Raw genomic sequence first — 25,143 nt, 5'->3', positions numbered from 1 at the left:
CAATAACAAATTTCGTATAGCTGAAAACTAGGGGTTTATATCATGTAACGTCATTTAGCTGTTAATCCAAGTTCGTCCTTGATTTCACTTGTTTTCGTGTTTTACCTGTTGTTTGTGTTATTTATTATTATACTATAAAGTTTATGTCGTTTGGGTCACTTTTCATATAGATCCGAAGATGCTAATCTTAACAATATGCACTACTGGTCCAAATCTACCTTTAATGCAAGTAGTTCAGCACCAAGACCGTTGGTCGGTACATGTTTAGGCAGGAATTCTAGGATGGCGAATGATTGGACTTTTTTAATTATCTAATAAAATGAACTATCAATAATTTCTAAGAGATGAATTGCCAATTTTGTTAGGGGATCCATCGTGATGAAATTGCATTTGTTGCAATTTCATCAGCATGAATGCAGTTGGTGTAGATGATGCAGTTGGTGCAGCTTGGTCGCTTTTTCCGCTAGAAATGTGTGGGGCGTCTTGAATACGACGTACTTTAGTAGATAGAGCCGCTATAGCGGCATATTTCTATGGCCAGCTAGGTCATCATCATATGAGGTCCAATTAAGAACGATCATGAATAAATAACAATTAAATGGTATTCAAATGAAATTAAAATATATGTTTTGATATTTTGACGTAACCAATTTACCTCTTTTTGTTTCCTAGCCTACTACCCTAATTTTTAGACCATATAATCCCAAGCGGCAGCCTAACATGATTTTTTCTCTTAATATCTCCGGTTAGACAAGATAGAAAGTTGAGGTTTGCGCTGGTATTTTGGACATTTTGTGCTCTATTTAACTATGCAAAGAGAAATATTGCCTCCTATTTAATTTTTTTATGCAAAAGCGCAATATCTGTTATGATGTCAAACAGCGCCCTCTAGATACCACGAAAAAAATTATGGAAATAAAATTTATACTGGATATCATTAAGGAAGAAAATAATTTTCCAGCGATTTCACTTGGTCGATTTACTTATTAGAATTTTTTCCCAAAGTTATACGAGAAGTAGTTTCTGATATACAGTCGGCGTCCATTCTTAGTTGGCCACCCGGTACTTATTGATTCCTCATCAAAAAATATGAAAAAAAGTTGCTATAAACATGGATATGGAAATGCATAGTTTTAAAGTTACAGCATGTTAAAACTTTTTAAAATTAGATTTTTTGTGTAGTTATTTTAAATATCATTATTTTTTATTTGAAATTGTTGTAGGTTGAATTAATAGTAATAATAACTAATATTAATAATATTTAATAATATATTAGGTAAAAAATATAGTTTATTAATTTTAATTTTATTTTTATTTTAATTTTATTATTTGTGATTAATAAAAAATCGTACGTTTATCTCATCAAGGAGGCCGAATTCGACAATATATCAAGAGATTGGCATTAAACGACCTATACAATTTTGATATCAAAAGAAAAAAGTAAGTGTCACATGTTTTTTTTGACAAATATTCCACTTTTTTAGCATTAAAATATGTAGCACTTATAGTATTTGTACCCCCATTCGTAATTTCATTCGAATCACTAAAAGTACGTGGAAGAAGATAGGAAGATTATTAAGATTTTAACACCCTGTAGCTACGAAACAAAACCGAATCGGACCTATGTTGATATGAAAAATAAATCTTATTTTTACGTGAGGAATCTCGCCACGAGAGATGGCACATGTTTTTTGAAACACCCTGTATAAGTATAACATTTTCGTACTTTTATCAAAAACATATATTTATCAACTTTTACTAGAATGATATTCTGTATTGAAACATATCAACAATCATTAATCGTAATGACGATTTATTATAATCAAAGAAATATTTGCATCAAGTACTCCCCTAAATTAAAACAATAATGCGATTTTTCTGTCAGATTTCTATAGATATATCGCGGAGACGTTTCCTTCGAGCATTGCAAATCACTCGTCCATATCTCTTGGAAATCTAGCTCTTTTCCGGCTAACGGAAAATATAAGAAAATGCATTCAAGTTTCGATAAAGCATTACGAAACGCCCCATCCGAGTAATCCTAAAAGTAATGTCGTGTAAAACAAGTCGTATTAAGTTTAGCGAGGGCCGATTTTTCATCCCTCCGTGAAATATTGCCAGTCCGAAGATAATTTCAATTGATTTTTGCGATTAATGACACGTATTTAGGGTTCGTCCGAAAGAAACTTTGGATGCGGCAAAACAAGCGAAATATTTCAGTGGTTTATGGATGGTCGTGTTAATTTAAGTGATAAATGGCATTGACCAATCTAATTCTTACACTTTATACCGGGCGTTTTTCAAAAGTGTTTCATTTCTATAACTTTTTTTCAGATAAGAAAACTAAATTTGGTATGTTACTATACCATAGATAAAGGAAATAAATTTAGATCGAAAAGCCCGTCAAAATATATAATTTTTTTGGGTCGCGACCGGCGCTGTACGCGATCTGGCGCTGCTATAGCGGTTGCTAAGAACAACCGCAAACAAAAACAGAAATAATTTTCTCTTGTCAAAGTTAGAATCTTCAAAAATTATAAAATCTTTCTAACAGGGGCCTGAAAGTGAAATAGCAAAAGCGGTTCCACCGTTTCCACGGAAATTTCAAATAAAATAGTTCCAGCCTCGGGCGCTAGGTGGTAGTACAATTAATTTTTAGGTTAAGAAATTGCTACTAGTTATTGCCAGATGGCGTTCAATAAGATTTTTTTTGTAGTTTCCATAGTTTCCAACGGCCATTGTCATACTATTGTCAAATTCTCATAAAATATTGTCGTTGTCACAGCCATTGCCTGGAAACTTATATTGTAAAATTTTGATAAAATAATTTAGTACTCACTAAAAACACGGTATGCCGCTAGTGGTAGGAAAAATAATTTTTAGAGGTTACTAGTTTATTTGGTTGCCTGTGATGTGCATATACAGGGTGTTTCCTAATTAATCTAAAAAACAAAAAATCGTTAGAAAACGGCTTAAGGCGGGCTCTTAATAAGTATATATTTTTTTTCTCGGCAACCGTTTGATGAACAAGAAAAACTCAAAAGATCAATTTTGTTGAAAAAGGATGGCCAGTCAAGAAAAAAATATATTTTCTTTAAAAAAGCATTAGTGCACCATTTATTTTAAGCAAAATATCGATTTTTTTTAATTTTTAACACCCTGTAGATCAGAAAGGAAGTACTTTAGACCCAATGGTTATATAAAAATTGTTTTGAGAACACATGAGGAATCACACCACAATTTTTTAGACTAATTAGAAAACACCCTGTATATTGTCAACTTGACAATGATTGTTGATAAATCAAAGATTTTCGCAGGAAAAAAAATGGTTTTTATTGAATTTGGGCCTGCGTCTGCAAATACCGGTATGTTTTTTAATATTCTATCTATCTAAATTTTAAATATCATAGTCAGAAATAGTTTTATTATTTATTAACTGTAAAAATGGTATACTTATAAGTTTTATCAAATATTGTGATTTACTTTCTACCTTGTAGTCAAAATTTATATTTAATAAACTGTAATATATATATATATGATTGGCGCTATGACCATAGACAAAAGAAAATAATCTTCTATTAAGATAGATATGAAACTTAATAGTAAAATTTTGTGCCAAAGCGCCCCTCCGTGTTCTTAGTAGAGACTACGTTTAACCCAGCGCCTTCGCCTTTTCTGCTGTAAATATTTTTTATGTTTATATTTGATTTTAAAGGATTTAGTTTTAAAGTTACACTGATATATTAGTATATCAGAGTAACTTTAATAAAACATAAGAATATATATATATATATATATATATATATATATATATATATATATATATATATATATATATATATATATATATATATATTTTATATATATATATATATATATATATATATATATATTTATATATTTATATTTTTATATTTGATTTTAAAGGATTTAGTTTTAAAGTTACACTGATATATTAGTATATCAGAGTAACTTTAATAAAACATAAGAAATATATATATATATATATATATATATATATATATATATATATATATATATATATATATATATATATATATATATATATATATATATATATATATATATTCTTATGTTTTATTAAAGTTACTCTGATATACTAATATATCAGTGTAACTTTAAAACTAAATCCTTTAAAATCAAATATAAACATAAAAAATATTTACAGCAGAAAAGGCGAAGGCGCTGGGTTAAACGTAGTCTCTACTAAGAACACGGAGGGGCGCTTTGGCACAAAATTTTACTATTAAGTTTCATATCTATCTTAATAGAAGATTATTTTCTTTTGTCTATGGTCATAGCGCCAATCATAATATCAAAAATGATTATCAAAACGTTTTTCAAACTATAATTTGTTATATATGTGTTTTTATTAGACAATTTGTTTGTGGCCCTAAAAATATAATGTAAGTCTTTTATTTTTGCCATCATTTAAGTACCTATTTATATTTACTCCATTTACAAAACTTTGGGCGTATTACGTTGGTCTTGTTTTATTATAATAAACGATGTTTATATTTGACTTATAAATAAAAACTTTAAATAATAAATAATATTTACACATGTTTGGCTTTAATTTGATTTAATAATTGTATAAATTATACTGTTAAAACTTATTTTTTACACATCACAACGATACTCGTTATTAGTATTGTTGAATTCGTGTAAAAAATAAGATTTAATAATCAAATTTAATTATTTTAGAGTAAAATTCAATAAATCCTCTCATTTAAAAAGCCCGCGCTTCGATCCATTTCAAACAAGCCCGCGCTTCGATCCATTTCAAACAAGCCCTACTCAATAGATGGCGCCACTTCTGTAGGACCATTTTTCAGTATGATAGAGTCCATTCTTTTTCTAGCTAGGTATATTCTTTGCTTTCTAAATTTATACCCACATTGAGAAAATACCGAAAAGTGTTTAAAGCGACCATTCTCAAAATAATGATTGGTATCTTGTGGTTATAATTTAAATTTTATTTATTCAAACCCGTGATAACAAACCCGTGATAATAAACTAAAAAACTGTGTTGTGAACTGTGAACTGCAAAAACCATCGTGGATCGTGGCATAACGTTCGTTTCCAATGTTTTATAGGTATTTCACATACATGTCCTTATATAAAATAAAGTTTCTTGTATGCAACACACTGTATTTTGTTTATAAAATTAAAAGAAAATAATAATAAATTTGAATAAACAATATTTGGCGACATAATTCCGGAAAAAAAGTCCAACCGATCAGAATTTATCAAAAGCTTTGGGTTGCGACCGTTGCAAGAATAGCGCCAAATAGTGTTTACATTGTTCTTATGGGCACTTTCCAATCTAAACTTGTTTCATTTATCTATGGTTACTATATATGACATAAATCGGTATTGATTGACGAATTCAATTACTTTCTGTCACTTACTGTCATCTTACTGTTTTACCACAACTTACTGTTTTTTCACTTTTGTTTAAAATTTTGGTTGCTATAATGTAAATGGACATCTTTTGACATACATATAATTAATGTTCTTATTACATGAATTTTATGACTTTCTTACATTTTATTGTATTGAAATTCTTTGCACATGCACTTTTTATTATTTATAAACAATATGAATTTTCCTTTGCAAACAGGAGAAAAAAAAACTAAATATTTTTTAAACTAAGAACCGTTTACTAAACAATCACCATTTTATTTTATTTATGATTTTGTAAAATTATCGCTAGAACTTCGTTACATTTCGTCAAATGCATTGCTCGGTATTTTTTTAAATATGTTGAAACAAGTTTAAAGGCTCTTTCAAACTATATTAGAGTTTCTTATATCTCTCTAGCTCAGATTTTGAATAAAGAGCAATTTTTCAACAAAATGGCGACCAAGAAGGCTGGTATCGTCAATGCAAGTTTCTAGTGACAGATAGTAGCTATTTTCAAAATCGAAATTAGTTTATGGACTTTATTTAAGTTTATAGCGGTTTACTTCTATTTAATTTACCTCTAATAGTTTAATAAATAATATTTACTAAATATGTTTTTATTAATTTATCAAGAAAAGCGAAAAAGTAATTTTTTGATTTATTTTACGATGACTTATAGGTATATGGATTATCTATAAAAGGGCCGAGCTCGATTACGACAGATACATGTTCTTCACTGCCAACGACAGGTTTCTGCCTAAAGGTGCGTATTCATTATCCGAACGAACGAACGAATGAAAGTGCGGTATATTTAGACGGGGACCGAACGCATGCGGCCGTTCGTTCGTTCGTTCGCTCGACCATCCGTTTCGAGTCAATACATCAAAGGCGTTCGCCAAGAAATGCGTCCAGTCTATGGTCCGGTCTTCTCGTGCGGTTCTATCGTACGGTCCCCGTCCATACCACTAGCGAACATTCGTTCGTTCGTTCGGATAATGAATACGCACCTTAATAGGTTTTCTTTAAACCACACTACCGTGTGAAATGAAACAAGTAGTTTTTTAAAGGAACGCTTATCAGGAAGATTCCTATTGGGATATTTTTGAGCATAAGCCCTTGAGACCAAAAAGCAGTTTTTCTCACAAAATAAAATCACTATAATATATCAATTTGTTCCACCAGCAGATAGTGCTTTATTTTTCTTGATAAAATAATTAATACTTATTTATAAAACTATTTTGGGTAAATTTAAGTAATTTGTTGTAAATCTAAATAATAACTTCAATTGTGATTTTCTTGGGTATAGGTTTCTTTATTAAAATTAAATGATTTCTAGGTGTTTTTAAATCATTTATTTGCCGACGTTTCGATTTTTCATGTAAATCTTTTTCAAGACATCTCAGAAGTTTCGGCCGTTGAATTCTTATATTGTTTTCTTGGGTATTAAGTATAGGTTTTTTTTATTAAAATTAAATGATTTCTAGGTGTTTCTAAATCATTTATTTGCCGACGCGCCGCGACGCGCGTCGCACGGTGGAAAGACACAATATAAAATGTTGGACATTGGCTTAAAAATAAAATTTTAAATTAAATAATTTTGGTAGAAGATTTTAATTACTTAAAGTCCAGACCGTTATATTTTATCCAACTCAAAAAAATATTTTTAATTATATGTCTGTTTGAAAAGTTTCAAATGAAGATATTACACTGACTTAATTATGGTATTCATTTCTTGTGAAACAACCTAGTTTTATAAAAAGTGGCAAAGACTTTTGGCACCACTTGTGGCAAGATTAATAATTTTTTTAACCATACATATATTAGTGCAAACGATTGTTTTCACTTTAAAATAAAAGATATATATATAGTCACAAAAGTTTGGGAGAACAATAATTGTATATAAGAGACACATAAACATTTTTTTGCTACTAAATACTAGATTTAGTACCAAAAAAATATGTATGTAGAAAAATAAAAAAATGGCCAAAGTTGGCCAATACTTTATATATGTCACAAGGTAGATTAAGCCTTTCTAATAACGAAACTAATTTAATATCTTGCCCCAGCTTGCCCCCTCTAAAAATTTCCATTTAATATATTACTAATACATGCTATACTAAAATCAAAAACCTTTTCAATTCCAATAAATCAAATTATCTTTATCAAGAGTCAAATTATCTTTATTTTCTTATAAATTTATTAATATTTAATTATTAATTGGATAAATACAAAATGACGCTTAAATCAAAAACAGATACAGGGTGCTACAAATATATGGAAAACTTATAAACTATTGGAAAAAGAAAAAGGGTTAAAGTGCAGCGTTGAGCTTTTTTGTTTGTGTTAAAAATATTCTAGTGCGTAGATTTACTGTTATATTCTTTGCTTATAATAAAGTTAGTGTACAGGGTGTCCCACTAAGAATAGCTCTCGGCTATATCTCGGAAAGTATTAGCCGTGAGGCCTGCGGAAAAAAATATTCATAACTAAAGAGGCTATGAGAAATTGCTGGAAATTATTTTCAAGTTTGTAGAATGGCCGCTAGAGGGTGCAACTGCTATAGAAAAATAAGAAAATGGAGTTTTTACACAATTTTGCCTAGATAAGTGGTACTATAAATAATAGCTTCATAATCTTCAGTAAATTCTGAATATTATTTGTTAGAACCATTTTCCCCTACCTACCAAAATAAAGTGGTGGGGGAAGGTTAGATCTGTTTTTATTTAAATATTAATAACTCCGGACTGAATGGACAGAATCCAACTAACGGGGGCTCGTTTAAAAGAGCGTTTCTTACTCTATATTATACCATATAAACAATAATAGTAAGCTTTTGAACGTAGACGCTAGGGGGCGCTGTCTTACAATTTAACAAACATTGCGCGTTTTTTCAAAAAAATTAAATGCGATGGTATATGTAATTTTAGCTGACAGTAAGAGTAACGAAAGCTTAAAAAATCAGTGAAAACCGCATCTTGATATCTTCTTTCAAACCGAAGATATTAGCAAAATTATATTAAATAGGAAAATATAAGCAGTGTACCATATACACATAAATATACACATAAATATATGCGTCATATTTTTATAATACGGTATCAGTAGTCCTAGATTTCAGTGGTAAAATCTAAAGATATTTCCTTTTAAAAGAATCAAAACTAAAACATTTGACGACAGTTTGGCAAAGTTTATTAGCATTTAAAAATTCTAAGATTTTTCCAAAACATACTATATTTTTAGGTCACCCTGTAGATGGCTTGTAATGAGTCAACCACTTTCTTTCATTAAAATCTAAAATTGTTCTGTTTATACATTATTACGGTATATAAAAATCATTTTTTCGTCCTTTGGATTAAAAGTGTTGAGAAGAAAACCTCATGTCCAACCGCTCCCATAAGCTTGTTCCACTGTGCGACGTTTCGATTTTTCATGTAAATCTTTTTCAAAGCATCGCAGATGTCGTTTCGGCCGTTGAATTCTTATATTGATATAATATAAGATAGATTAATATTAATTTTCATAATAAAACCTATACCCAGATATAACCTATACCTAGGTAGATATAGGAAACCCTAATATAGTATGAAAGAGAATTTGAATCTGAGTTTGTTGCATTTAAAATAACGAAGTTTTTATGTAAGATAAATATTTAAAATAGATCAGCAATTTTTGGTGCTCCTGTATAAATTTAAGGAAGCAATAACATTTTTCAATAAAGTTTATTTCTCTGCCTTTAAACTCAGCCCAAGCATATTCTGACAAGTAATATACAGGGTGCTGATAATCAATTCTACTGTAGCATGTATATTTAGATATCTTTAAATATCTCAAAATCCAAAGATTTTAAACATATTTAATCCTAGTAATAAAGGCCTTTTTTTAGGCTCAAGAATAAAAAAAATGAAATAAAATACCGGGTGTTCAATTCCCGGTATTCAGTTTTTTTCGACGATTATGAATTTGACTGGTTCGACATAACCATATTTAACTTTCTAACACGAAACCATAAAAAGCCGTATATTATAGATATGTTATTCCTCTGGCTCTTGATTTCCCATACACAAAAGTGTATGTTCGATTGGGGATCCATAAATTTGAAGCGGACTTTATTGTGGCATGGACCCAAACGTGGAATAGTATAAAAAGGAGCCTTTTTGGCCTTTGAAAAGTTTACATTGTGTGCATCGGACGACGTCGAATAAAACGGTTTTTGAAACTGAATTGAAAATTATGAAAATAACATTTTTAAATAGACACGTTTTTAATAAATTATCATATACATATACGTATTTCGAGAATATTTAGAAGATTTGAGTGTACCTTCAAAATATTTCTTTTTTATTTGAGAAATAAATTGGAATTCTATAGAAATTGTCATGTTTGTTATTAAGTTATTCTAAAATTCCTAATTTTTTTAATATACAAGGTGGTCCGAACTGTATTCCGGAAATTATGGCAGCATATTCTGCAGATAAAAATATGTAAAAAAGTTCGTATAAATGTATGTCCTAAAATACTTAGTTTCGAAGATACAGTGTGTAGAAGTTTCATTTTTATTTCTATTTTTTCAAAATTTTTTTTTGAAGCAACATTAATATTTCGATGAAAATTTGTCTTTCGATGAAAAAGTGTCTCGGAGTTTTTAGATATGAGAAATTTTACTTGTAGAGGGCGCCACCTACATATTTTTTTACTGGTTTGAAGACTAATAACTTTTCGTCCATACCTGTATAAAATTACTGAGTAAAAACATGTACATCTACGAAGTCTTCTACGCAAAAAATGTCTTTTTGTAAAAGTCGCTACGAGTATTGATTCTCGAGATATTTGGAATTGAAATTATCAATACCTGTCATCATTGACATAAATTACTTGTTGACTAAATAGTTATTAGAGTGAAATCATAAATTTGAAATGTTTTTGTGCTAAAAGTTCAACAGAAATTGTTTTATCATCATTTTTTCGTAGAAAAATTTATGATTAATTTAAAAAAATAAAAATTTCCCATAGATTTAGGAAGAAAAGATATCACATTATGCATTTTAACCCGATCAAACATTCGGAGGTTGAGTACGTACTGTAAAAACCAACTGAAATAGAGAAGGCAACATTGCCACATATCAAATTTGCGCCTATCTACTTAGTTTGATTTGCAGAAAAGGTGACTTTAAAACCTTCACCGGATATCAATAAATCTCAATTTCTTAATTAAATTAATAGTTTATTTTTAAAGAAGCATGCGTAATAATATGTTATTAACCAGAGGATATATGCGTTACTATTAAAGGACATGTTTACTGTTTAATGTGCTGAAACGTCTAGAACTATTGGCAACGTCGCTGCTAGTCTTCCAGAATGAAATGAGCCGTCCGTCCCACCACCCCTCGCGACGGCCCATGGTCCGTTATAGCGTACTACGTTTAGCTTACGGTGTGTTTGAAGTCGGAATCAAGTCCGAAGTGAACTTTTCAGTGTTTTTCAGTAGTTTTTGTTTTTGTTTAATGTACTTTTGAATCTGCGAATTTTCAATATGGTACGACAGTGTCAAATGTGTGGACAAATAAGTTCAAATTACCCGAATTTGTCTTTTCACAGGTAGGTATTGTTTCCGCCGCGCCGTAATCGTACATAGGCGTCCCACAAGGGAGCCTCTCACAATTAAAATAATTTCTAATTATATTTGTTGAATTTTGATCTATTAAAACAAGAACGTAGTAGCCGGTAATTGAATTATAATTCGTCTCAGTTACTACCTAACTGTCGTAGATCATAACAAATTTGAATATAAACGTTACATTTGAAACTTTATTATAAGCCAGAAAGTGACATTTTTTTCTTAAAATTGCGTCCTATTTTGGTCATTATATACGATATTCTAAAGGAATTTTGCTCAATAAATAAACAAAGGTGTTTACCCGACCTTTTTTACATTTTATTGCTTTATTATATCTGCCCCTTCGGCCTTGTTTAGACAATTTTTTAACACCGTACAAATACATCTTCCTAGAGTTATTTGTACGGTGTCTTTAATTTTTTTTAGAATGGGAGGAACTGTAAACAATTCTTAGGCTACTAGTTTTATACATACCTATATTGCCTATATAGAGAGTGACACAGGCCTCCAAAAAAGCTTGTTACCTATTACGTTTTTGGTTTGTGATTTTTATTTCAATTTTTTACATAAGATGGGGGCCATTGTAACGCACATTTTCAAAATATTTTTGTCAACATACAGGGTGATTCAAACAGCAATACATATGCTTAATACAGTTCATGAAGATTAGGACATTTAACTAAAATTTAATAATAAATGCCTTCTATTGCGAGATTAAAAGGCAATTGCCTCGTATCAGAGCCACAAGAAGAAGACCGAAAGTCAAATCTTGTCTTATATTTTCAAAAAAAAAACACAATTTTCTCATTAAATATTTATTTTAGGTATAGGAAGTTATTAATAATACAAGATTAAACAACTATTACACAGTACTTCACAGGAAGCTATCGATTGCGAGCTAACTAAATCGTTACTAATTAGGTACTAATTTTGAAAAGTTCTTTTTAAGATAAAAAAAGGTAAAACTAAAACCTAAACTATCATTTGAGATTAAACGGGAAGTTCTAAATAATGTTGCCTATTCTAAACAAGAAAAATTTATTTATAAGTTAAGTTTTATAACATTCCTCATTAAATTTGGGCGAAACGAATAGTTCTGTTTGCTGTAGGTAATTTTCTCAGGGAAAATACGTAAATAAAAATGACTTTTTAAATCAAAAAATGTCAAAAGGACAAGTTATTCCAAAAAAGGACTGTCCTTTTCAAAAAAGGACAAGTGGCAACCTAACTAGGGGTTTCTGGAATGGAAATTTAATGGCAAATCTACAACTTTGGTTTGAAAATATGTTCCAGCCACCTATGTTTATAAAAATGTCTAAAATGTGCCTAAATGCCTCCATATTCTGAAAAAAAAAATTGAAAGAAAAATCACCAACCACAAACCTAATATAGAACTGTTTCGGAAGCCTGAGTCACCCTGTAAATATTCAAAAGTAACTGAAAGTTTATATAGAAGTAACTGAAAGTTTAAATTGAAAATCGACGTTGGAGTGATTTTCGAAAACTATTAACGTTTCAACATAAGTATATGTGGGATATTAATTGTATTATTATAATAGACCTTATAACAAAACTCATCTGACGAAAAAGTGTTAATGTAGTATATTAATATGGAGTAAAAATTTTACTAATTACTTTACTTCTACTTTACTAATTAAATTCGTTCCAAAAAACGATACGCCACTGGCCATTAGAACAGTCCAAATGCGCCTAGTTGCCGGGGTCGGAAATTTTAGACTTCTCTGTCTCTTCTGTCCTTGTTTGACACATTGGAATGTTTGATACACTACCAACGAGTATTTATGAATGAGATGTTCGGTCTATCTTTATAATGTCTTTGAAATTTCCTAAAGTTACTATTTCAGTCAAATAAGTAACGTATGATCGAGAAAAAACGGCGTCAAAGGCGGCTGGGGAATGACTATCGATGCTATTTTTGACGAGGTCGAACTCTGCTCAAAGTTAATTAACTTTATTTTGATTTTTTTAGTTAATTAAAATTCTTCTTCTTTTCACTTTGAAGATCTTCAAAAAAATTAAATTTTAATTAAAATTAATACTAAATGTAGAAAATCTAGAAGATAATAGTAAGTTTCCGGATACAGAAATCTATATCCAAAAAATATTTTTTTCTGATAATTTGAACTATACCAGTTCTAATTAATAAAAAATCTATATTAGGTAAATCCAGTAAATCGTAATTAATAGAGAATGCGTCTTTAAATGTAAAGAAGAGAAAAATCAAAAAGGCTCTAACCTAAAACCTAACTATCGCCCGTCCCAGTCCCAGGCATTTCGATAACGTCTAGAGTTAACAAAAATTGGATTATTCTACTGTTAAAATGTATGGATTATCCTTTTGTAATTGTCTAATACTGTAGCTGTAAACCAATATGTGTGTTTAATTACTAGTAATAACCCGTTAGTTCATGGAAGAAGTATCGTGTTATCAACAAAGTTAATTGTAGGCCTTTAAATTTTGCTTAATATGGTCATATTTTGTAATATTCAACTCATAATTGTTGATACTTCTGGTGGATGATGACACACTAAATTGAAGTACTAGAAACGGTAAGGTGAGATATTTTTAAGAATCTGTCTTATTACTTATACATTACTTTTTTACTTATAGAATATCTACCCCTGTGTATAACCTCTAAGAAACAAATTAAATGAACAAAACTATGTCAAAGAAATAGTCTATTGTATAGAGGATTTAAAGAAAACCAAATAGGTGATGCTGTAATCAAAGCTTTGTCGATATTGACTTACCAAAATGTATAGGCATACGTTATGTTTGTACAATTTGTTTTTGAATTTCTTCTAGGTTTCTGCATCTTCAGTCAGTGAAAGTAGAAATATCATCAGCAGTTTTTTCAGTCCATAAGATTCAACATTTAAAAATACAGGGATACTTAATCATTAATTAATCTAATTATTTTTTTTAGGATATAGGCACTATAAGCAGCAAAATATTAGCCTTATAATCCCGGAAGATGTGGGCAATAAATTAAATGATAAAGAATTGTAAATTGTTTATACATATATAAATCACTTGTTTTAAAATAAAAAAAATTGGCATTTTAAATTTTATAATGTATTTATTTATTAAATGATAAAATTAAAATACTTATATACTACATGATCTAACACTGTAAGTCTTAATTTCTTTGGTTTGGTTTACTGTTTGCCGAGTACTATGGGTATAGTTCATTAAATTAATAGATTCTATTCTTACGATTGACATATGCATATTAATTGTTTTCTTAAGTTATGTTACAGTGAAACTCACTTATAAACAGTATAATATAGGTCTGTATTTTCTTTCGAATGGTATTACAAAATATTTTTTACTGTGGACCCTACTAATCAATATACTATGCCTGGTTCAAGAGTCTAAATCTGTACTTATTACATTTAAATAATAACAAACCTAAATTATTTGTCTAAGTTCTGCGTCTTACTAAAAAAAAACAATTATGATTTTCGAAAGTGATTAATACAGCTTTTTCCAAAATTATACATTACTTCTTTGTATGTAATGTATGTATTATATTAATTCATTTATTTACTTCAATTGTTCCAAAGTGTATATTATTTCCTACAATCTACCAGTAGTTACGTTAAAAGTTATGTATGTAAATAAATGACTTACCAGCCTAAAATTATTGAGATTAAATAACGTAATATATAAGTAAATAAAATTGACAATACACCAATAACATATTTTAGCAATAACCATTGATTCCTGCATGGAACTTTGTGATTACAGCATCACCAATTTTGTCTTGATTAAATCCTCTATGCAATAGATTATTTCTTGGACACAGTTTTGTTCATTTAATTAATATGCTTCTTGGAAAACAGAAACTTGGAAATACACAGGAACAGATACTCTATAAGGAAAGAAGTAATAATACAGGAATTTCGTAAAAATTACTATCTCACCTTATTGCTTCTAGTACTTCAATTTGGTTTGTTTATAATTTATATATGTATAAATTGAACATCATCCACCAGAAGTATCAACAATTATGAGTTGAATATTGTAAAATATGACCATATTAAGCAAAATTTAAAAGCCTACAATTAATTTTGTCGAATAAACACGATACTTTTTTCATCAACTAACGGATTATTTACTGGTATTAAACACACATTTTTATTTACAGCTACAATTAATGCAATATTAGTAAATCTGAACGGTCTATTGTGTATGAAACAATAATAAAAGGCTAATCCGTACATTTTAACAGCACAATAATCAAAAATTTTGTCGAAATGTCTCGGTCGGAAGGGTTGGAGGCTTGTCGGACGACGAGATTTAGTTAGGTTAGAGTCTTACTGGCCTTACTCTTCTTTATTTTGAAAAAGGCGTTTACTGCATTAAGGATGATTTAATATCGATTTTTTATTGAGTAGAACTGGTGCAGATCGAAACATTTGAAAAAACAATTTTTTGGAAATAGATATGTGTATCTGGAAACTTTCTATTCTTTTCTGGTTTTTCTATATAAGGTATTAATTTTTGACAAATTTTATGTCAATTCTCAGTAACTGACGTCTAGAGTTCTATCTCGTCAAAAATAGCATCGATAGTCATTCCTAAGCCGCCTTTGACGCCGTTTTTTCTCGATCATACGGTATCTACTCAACGTGTTTATTTTTTTGTAAATAATGACATATAATGACTATTTCCATTCTAAATATCTTGAGAACGGTTGCTCGTAGCGAGTTTTATCAAGAGATATTTTTTACGTAAAAAATCACGGAAATGTATATTTTTTTACTCAGTAGTTATATACATGTACGGACGAAAAGTTATTACTCTTCAAAACAGTTAAAACACATGTAGGTGGTGCCCCCTACAAATAGGAGTCATATTGCATCAAAATCAAATTTCTTATGCCAAGAAACTTCGAGACACCAATTTTCATCCAAATATTGATGTTACTTCAGATATTATTTGGAAAAAATCGAAATAAAAATGGAACTTCTACACCCTGTATCTCCGAAACTAAGCATTTTAGGACATACATTTATTCGAACTTCTTTACTTATTTTTATCTGCAGATATGCTGCCGAAGTTTCCGGAATACAGTTCGGACCACCCTGTATACAAACATTTCTATTTCGGCACTATGCAGGGTGTATCGGCACTATGCACTGAAAAAATTAATTTGTGAATTTAGTATCAATATTGAGGGTTATTTCTTGCTACAAGTTATTGTAGTAAATTTACCATCCTTTCTTTACTTTTAAAACTCGTTTATAAAATCGCTGTATTGTGTCATGTAGGTATAGTCTATAAAATGAATAACTTTGAATTTTGACCGTTATTTTTTACCAACATGGCAAATATAAAATCCCTCTGTCAAAAAAGTTACTGATATTCTTTAAACTGAGTGCCTGAACGAATCAGATAGGTAACTCTTTTTACTTTCGTGAAATAGAAAAGGAAAATAATAAAACAAGTGACAGTTCTTCCTCTTCTTGTAAAAATCAACACAAAATGTCATAATAACCAAAAGTAAAATGTCATCAACTTTTGACATTTCTAAATATCAGACCAATGCCGTCTCTAATAGAACAGCCACGAAGCGAGATTGATGACGTCACGCTAGTTAGATACTACGGATTAATAAATATGTTGTAGAATACATGGAAAACATGTATTCATGATACATCGTTATTGATACATGTTCATTCATAAACATTGTATTTTAAAAATGATATAGTTTACATGAAATATACATAATGTACAGTTAATAAATACAATACTTACACCTATTTGTAGTAATAAATACTTTGGCAAATAAACTATGAACCACAGAAATGCAGCAAATGTTTTACAATATACAGATAATGAATAGGTAATTCAGATAATGGATAAAATGTAAAATATATTTTCAATTTTGGGGTTTGAAAATCGATCTAATTTAACAAAAAACATTCAATATCTACTAATAGTGGTGTATTATTATTTGCATTCACAAAATTTATATGTATATTTTGCAAGTTCAAACGAACAATCGTAATCAAATGAACAAATAAAATTAAAAAAAAAGAACAAATAATTTTTCGAACAATCAATGTTCGAAAAATTATATTTGCAAATAATACAATATCATAGAAAAAAAAAGCGTCAGCGCTGGCTATGAAATAAAAATCGCTGTCATTTTATATGTAAAATTACTCTAAAATTTTTGATTTTCTTGGGATTTAGGTTCGGGAAAAACGCTGATTAAGTTTTCATTTGGTTTTTCATTATTTTTATTTGGTTTAAAAAAAACGTTTCGGGTAACATTATAGCCTTGATCAGTGTTGTGTCATATGAAAAAAATAGTGTCGAATATAATCCAAAAAATTACATATAAAATATTCACACCACACACCACATAATGTTTACTACAATTAATAAACTAATATAAACTTGTCAAAAGATGACCACATATTTTTTAAAATTATTATTCTTAACACTAAAGCTATCTACATTGACTATGGAGTGCGATTTCAGCCATAGTCAAGTGAGGCTGTTTGGTTTGGTTTGGTTTGGTTTGGTCGCCAACTTCTTCTACTGTTACTATACCGGGTGCGCCTCAAAAGTGGCTCACCCCTATAACTTTTTTATTTTTTCAGATAAAAAAACGAGATTTGGTATGTTAGTATATGACATAAATTAGGATTGATTGACGTATTCAATTGTTTTTAGTCACTTCCTGTTTCACCGGAAATGACTACAACTTTTGATTTTTAAATAGCACCCCTGGTATTTTTTTACTTTATTAGATAGAAAATGGTATTCTGAATAGAATGACATATCATATGTCAACTTTTGACATTCTCGCTTAATAAAAAAATCGTATTTTAAAATTCAATCTAGAGTGCCATGGCTATATATGTTAAAAACACTAATTCTCAATCAAGGAGCCTTGGAAAAATAGATTTGATGTTTTTAGTGTCTTGTCCTTGCAATTTAGAAAATGCTCAAGTCGTATTTTTAATCATATCTCAATTTTTTCAATTGGAACGAGGATGGCTCATTAGCATATTTGGAAAAAGCATTTCTTTACGAATAATTTGATACCACACACTTGGTTTTGATAATGATACCACACACAATTTGGAGTCAAATTTTCGTTACGAACCGCAAGTTATAATTTCAAGTAAACCATATGCGAAAATGTCAAAAGTTGACGTATGATATGTTATTCTATTCAGAGTGTTATTTGTTATTGAATAAAGTAAAAAAATATCTAGGGTGCCATTTAAAAATCGAAAGTTGTAATAATTTCCGGTAAAACAGAAAGTGACCAAAAACAATTGAATGTGTCATGAATTCTAATTTATAGTCATATACTAACATACCAAACCTCGTTTTTATCTGAAAAAATAAAAAAGTTATAGGGGTGAGCCACTTTTGAGACGCACCCGATAGAGTAACAACAAACTAAACCATTTTATTATATAGGGAAATTAAAATATCTTCCGTTCCGCACATCATAATACGACCACCAGCAAACCCCATAAGACGACGCATGGTGTCATTGATGACGTGTAACGGAAATTGTTCCAATTTCATAGTGAATTTACAGTTAGTTTTGTAAATTCACAAAACTTTAATAAATTATAATAAATTTAATAAAACACGTGTTTATAATAATTATTATAAAGGTTAATAAAAAGTCACAAAACAGAACTTATATGTATGTAAGATACTCATTTCATCGAGATGCTTGTCTAGAAGAACCTTACTGGAATTATGCGTCTAACCAAAATAGAAACAAAATTGCCATTAGATAGAAAATAAAAAAAATATGGAAGAAAAAGGTATCTAATCAAAACAGTCAACTTACTAACTTAGAGACTATGGATGTATGGAGTCCTCTACTCTGGTCCTCTATTAAATAAATTTGTCCTCCGAAACACAGTCTCAAAGTAAATTTATTAAATAATACTTAGAGATATGTTGGATATAGAGAGATCATGGAACAATTATATTTACATAAAAAAACGCTAAAATTATAATACATATAATTAATGGAGATTGACAGAAACTACATATAAACATAATTAATAAAATATATTTACCTTGAAATTTTAAAAACACTAATCACCCACCTGTTCAAAAACTGCTTAGATTGAAATGTTATTCGTCTTTCCTCTAATTACGTTTTCAATCCATTACTTAATTGGCAACAGCTTTACAAGAAGTCACGTGACGTGGTGTCATTTTTTACTAAATATACAGGGTTGGCCGAATTGTATTCCGGAAACTTCGGCAGCATATTCTACAGATAAAAATAAGTAAAAATGTTCGTATAAATGTATGTCCTCAAATGCTTAGTTTCGGAGATACAGGGTGTAGAAGTTTCATTTTTATTTTGATTTTTTTCTAAATAATTCCTGAAGTAACTTCAATATTTGGATAAAAATTAGTGTCTGGAAGTTTTTTGAGATGAGAAATTCGATTTTGATGTCAATATGACTCCTACTTGTAGAGGGCGCCACCTACATATTTTTTAACTGATTTGAAGAGTAATAACTTTTTGTCCGTACCTGTATAAAACTACCGAGTAAAAAAATATACATTTACGAAGTTTTTTACGTTAAAAAGGTCTCTAGGTAAAAATCGCTATGAGTAATGGTTCTCGAGATATTTGGAATCGAAATTATCAATACCTGTATATACCTATATAATTTATTATTTCAGTAAAAAAAATATCTACTCAACGGGGGTTTATTTTTTGTCAGTAATGACACGTATTGAATATTTCCGTTATAAATATCTAGAGAACGGTTGATCGTAGCGATTTTTACTAAGAGACCTTTTGTACGTAAAAAACGTCGTAAATGTATATTTTTTTACTCAGTAGCTTTATACAGTTACCGACGAAAAGTTATTACTCTTCAAAACAGTTAAAACACAGGTAGGTGGCGCCCCTACAAATAGGAGTCATATTGACATCAAAATCAAATTTTTCATGCCAAAAAACTCTCGGACACCAATTTTTATCCAAACATTGACGTTACTTCATAAATTATTTGGAAAAAATCGAAATAAAAATGAAACTTCTACACCCTGTATCTCCAAAACTAAACTTTTTAGGACATAGATTTATATACACTTTTTTACTTATTTTTATTGAATATGCTGCTGAAGTTTCCGGAATACAGTTCGGACCACCCTGTATTGTGGTAAATTCACACAAGTTTTTTTTTAATTTAAATTTAATTTTTAAACTCACAAAACTCATTGTGAAAATAATATCGTTTAGTAATAATCATTTAATATTAATAAACTGTTTTGCAAAATTACATTTTTGTGTGAAACTATGCAAAAATATCTTATTTTTACAAGTTTCTTATTAAATATAGCAAATTTTTTTTTGTAAAATTACTTACCTATATTTTTTCAGTGAATTTTCGGAATATCAATGGAGGATGTCGAATTTCAATTACTTTGTATATAAATAGTAAGTAAATTACTTCAAAGAGTATCAGATAAAATAAATTGATGGTGGCCGACGTATCACGACATACATTTCCGACAATACGTCAAACATTTAATAAATCGTTTTTACAAGCTTGTACAAGCGTTTCGTATACTTTGTAGCATGGAAATTAGCCACGATTTGATATAGCTGTTCAGGTGTTAAATCATGTCGTTTGCTTTGCCGATTATAAGTCAGTTTAAATTGACGTTTTTCTTTCAATGTTCAAAAGTAATCAATTATTATTTTGATTACTGTTGCGATATGAAGAGGTGTGATTAACAACGAAATTAAATTTAATGAGCTTTCTAATAAGCGTCGTTGCCGCATTAGGTTAATAACTTTCGCCATCCATCTTAAAAATATTTTATTGTATACCGGGTGCGTCTCAAAAGTGACTCACCTCTATAACTTTTTTATTTTTTCGGATAAAAAAAACCGAGTTTTGGTATGTTACTATATAACATAAATTAGGATTTATTGAAAAATATATTCAATTATTTATTGAAATATTCAATTGTTTTGGTTTATTGACTTATTCAATTGTTTTCGGTCACTTCCTGTATCACAGGAAATTTACTACAACTTTTGATTTTTAAATGACACCCTCGGTATTTTTTTACTTTATTCAATAGAAAATGACATATTCATATGTCAACTTGTAATATGCTTTCGCATATGGTTTATTTAAAATTTCAACATGCGGTTCATAACGACAATTTGACTCTGAATAACAAGTGTTAAAAAATGCTTTTTCCAAATATGTTAATGATCCACCCTTGTTCCCTTTGATAAAATTGAGATATGTTGAAAAGTACGATTTTGTCATCTTTTAAGCGGCCAGGATACAACACGAAAAACATTAGATGATCAAATCTATTTTTCAAGGCTCCTTGATTAAAATTGGTGTTTTTAACAAAGCCATGGCATTCTAGGTTGAAATTTAATATACGATTTTTTAAAGCGAAATTATATTGTAGAAAGTAGAATGAGCAAGAGGGAGGGGGAGTTAATCACTGCGACCTTAAAGATCTATTGTGTCCCCCTTCCTTGAGCCATCACACAGTCTATAACCCATCATACCCCTGTTGTAAAGGGGACAGGGTATTTCCCATCCTCCTCTGACAACAGTTCTTCCTCCGAGAGTACACACCCTTCCACGGTTGGAATTTGGCCCTCCGTGCCGCCCTTCACAGCCGAGGAGCTTGCCTCCGGCTGAGGAACCCGTGAGGTGGAGGCTGGAGGATCTGTCTCCATTTTCTCCACCTCTTTAATCTCGTCTCTCCTTAGACCTGTTACCGGTGTTGTCCCGTATCTATAATAGAGGATATGTCCCTCTTTCTCTATTGCCTCCTTGGATTTGAGGTCAATTCCTATTGTGAGGACATGAAATTATATTATATGTCATTCTGTTCAGAGTGTCATTTTCTATCGAATAAAGTAAAAATATACCGAGGGTGCCATTTAAAAATCAAAAGTTGACAGTGATAGATGCGTGTCATTTTAATTTCAAAGTAGTTTTTTTTATTTTACAAAGAAATAAGTTGGTACATTTGGAACATATAATTGATATATTATTATTTAAATTTTGAGTGACAAGTGATTACTTCAAAATATTATGAAAAAAAAGTATAAAACTGAAAAAAATCTAATCTTGGTTAATTAACTTTAATCTTATTTTTTTTTTCTGCTGTACTAAAATGTATTATTTACCTACCGTGTGATGTTATTTTACAGAGAGGTACTACAGTTTTTGGTGCGTATACGAGATAGTATACAACTTTTTTGTGGCTAATACAACTCTCTGGCCATAGTCTCTGGTAAACTGTGTTTCTGGTGGTCTCTAGGCACCGAATATTAACTGTAAACTATGGTCTGGGTCAACACTTAATTTTCCTTTGAGTTTTCCTCCACTTAATTTTAAAAAACCCGAAACACAAGTAACAACACAGTCCAAAATGCAAGATATTTATCATTTCTATTTGACATAATTTGATACAAAATTATAACCTATAATTTGGCAAGAGTTTGACAACTCTCAAAAATCTTAAGTTGAGTTCATACGCATCGGAGTCCGTTTGTCGTTAATCGTTGCGACAAACCAATAATATTGAAATATGATCTGTTGTTTTTGAAGTAAACCAATAAAACTGGTTAAAAACAACAAGAGACGACGCATGACGTATTTATTTATAAACCCATCCATAGTTAACTTAAAAAATATTAGAAACTTTTTTTAGGGAAATAAATAGATTGGTATGGAAGTCATCTGCTTTTTTTCTGTCATCGTCTGTCGAAATCTTACCTGATAAAAAAACAGAGTATAGTAATATCCGCCGAAACAGGGTGTGACCAAAATCAATTGAATACGTCAATCAATCTTAATTTATGTCATATACTAACATACCAAATCTCGGTTTTTATCTGAAAAAATTAAAAATATAGATATAGAGGTTTATATTTTCACTTCATTAAAATTTGATAGTTTAAGAATTACCACACATAATGGTTTCTATACTTTTCATACTATCTCTTTTGCCATATCCAATTTTGATCAACCAGTGCCATATCCAATTTTGATCCATTAATATATAAAATCTCTACAAAATTAATTAAAAAAAATATGCCCAATATCGGGTAAGCTTTAAGTCGAATAGACACTTTATTGGGCAGCAATTATTTTTTATGTAGTGTATAATGTGGCAAAACGGAACGCATAAAAATTGTATAGTAAGTGTTTACGATGGATTTGCTAGAGTCAACAAAGTATACATAAATTAAGGAAAATGAAATAAAGATATTGTTTAGCTCAAAAATAATTGAAATTCTGATAAGGCGTCAGCATCAGGGCTCTTTATCTTGAAACAACACAGCCCCATCGTACAATTCTACAATTTTCTTAAGTATTGCTAGAAATTAAACAGATACAGTTAGATTTAAAAGTCAAGAGAGCAATATTTAAATGTGTTTAATATTCGTAAAATTAATGTCTCAGCTCAGATCGAAATAAACCTGGAAACTTTTAGCTGTAAGATAACTGAAGAGATATCATATGTGGAGTGGATAATATGGACAGTGGGGTATCAATTAAGTAGTTCTCTTAAGCGTGTATCTCTTAAGCGAATTTCCTCTGTATCTCTCGTAGTTCTACAGGGTGGTCCGAACTGTATTCCGGAAACTTCGGCAGCATGTTCTGCAGATAAAAATAAGTAAAAAAGTTCGTATAAATGTATGTCTTAAAATACTTTGTTTCGGAGATTCAGGGTGTAGAAGTTTAATTTTTATTTCGATTTTTTCTAAATAATTTCTGAAGTAACGTCAATATTTGGATGAATTCGTGTCTGGAAGTTTTGTGACACGAGAAATTTGATTTTGATGTCAAAATGACTCCTATTTGTCGAGGGCGCCACCTACATGCGTTTTGAGTGTTTTGAAGAGTAATAACTTTTTGTCCGTACCTGTAGAAAACTACTGACTAAAAAAATATACATTTTCATGACTTTTTACGTAAAAAATGTCTCCTCGTAAAAATGGCTACAAGTAACCGTTCTCAAGATATTTAAAATGGAAATAGTCAATACATGTCATTATTGACAAAAAATAAGCACACGTTGAGTATAGTTGTTTGACTGAAATAATAAATTTTTTAATTTTAAATTAATCATAATTTTTTCTGAGAAAAAATGATAATTAAACAGTTTCTGTTGAACTTTTGGCACAAAAAAAAATCAAATTTATGGTTTCAGTCTCATAACGATTTAGTGAACATGTATAATTTATGTCAATGATGACTGGTATTGATAATTTCAATTCCAAATATCTCGGGAACCATTAGTCGCAGCGATTTTTACCAAGAGACCTTTTTTATGTAAAAAAAGTTGTAAATGTATATTTTTTTATTCAGTAGTTTTGTACAGGTATGGACGAAAAGTTATTACTCTTCAAACCAGTTTAAACATATGTAGGTGGCGCCCTCTAGAAGTAGGAGTCATATTGACATGAAAATCAAATTTCTCACGTTAAAAAACTCCCAGACACCAATTTTCATCCAAATATTGATGTTACTTCATAAATTATTTAGAAAGAATCGAAATAAAAATGAAACTTCTACATCCTGTATCTCCGAAACTAAGCATTTTAAGACATACATTTATACGGACTTTTTTACTTGTTTTAATCTAAAGAATATCCTGCCAAAGTTTCCGCAATACAGTTCGGACCACCCTGTATATCTGTATCTGTACATCTCATAGTTTTTGAGATGCTAATGTTGAGCGTAGAAATTGTCACCACCCTGTATAACCCTGATTCTCTAAACTAAATTAAAATTAAACATATACATGTTGCCCCAGAAATAAGTGCGAGTATATTAACTGGTAGTGTAGGTCAACCCCAGGAAAACGAGGTTTTTTTCGCGAAAAAAAATTTTGAAAATTCGAAATTTTTTGAATAACCTTTGGAATTTTTTTAGTTTTTATTTAAAAAACATAATTTCTTGATAATATGGCAACATAGGTATTACATTAAATTTACAAAAAAGATAATCCAGAAAAGATCCAGTCGTTCTCAAAATTTTTCAAATTTCAGCAAAAAATATTTTTTTTTGGA

General features: G+C 29.8%; 1 protein-coding gene and 1 long non-coding RNA gene across 2 annotated transcripts in view; one reads left to right on the top strand and one right to left on the bottom strand.

The window, feature by feature from the left end:
- Nucleotides 1–25,143, top strand: part of LOC115885030 (inhibin beta chain-like) — a 101,905-nt gene that overhangs the window by 23,986 nt on the left and 52,776 nt on the right. The window lies entirely within an intron of this gene.
- LOC115885031 lies at nucleotides 14,334–15,078 on the bottom strand. Its single transcript, XR_004050668.1, has 3 exons — nucleotides 14,990–15,078; nucleotides 14,697–14,937; nucleotides 14,334–14,642 (listed from the first exon to the last, which is right to left on the bottom strand). It is a non-coding gene; the product is annotated as an uncharacterized LOC115885031 (long non-coding RNA).

Source organism: Sitophilus oryzae, unplaced genomic scaffold (genome assembly GCF_002938485.1).
Source record: "Sitophilus oryzae breed Bouriz unplaced genomic scaffold, Soryzae_2.0 scaffold_359_pilon_pilon, whole genome shotgun sequence".
In the NCBI taxonomy this organism is placed as follows: domain Eukaryota; kingdom Metazoa; phylum Arthropoda; class Insecta; order Coleoptera; family Curculionidae; genus Sitophilus; species Sitophilus oryzae.
This window is presented reverse-complemented; position numbering and strand designations above follow the sequence as displayed.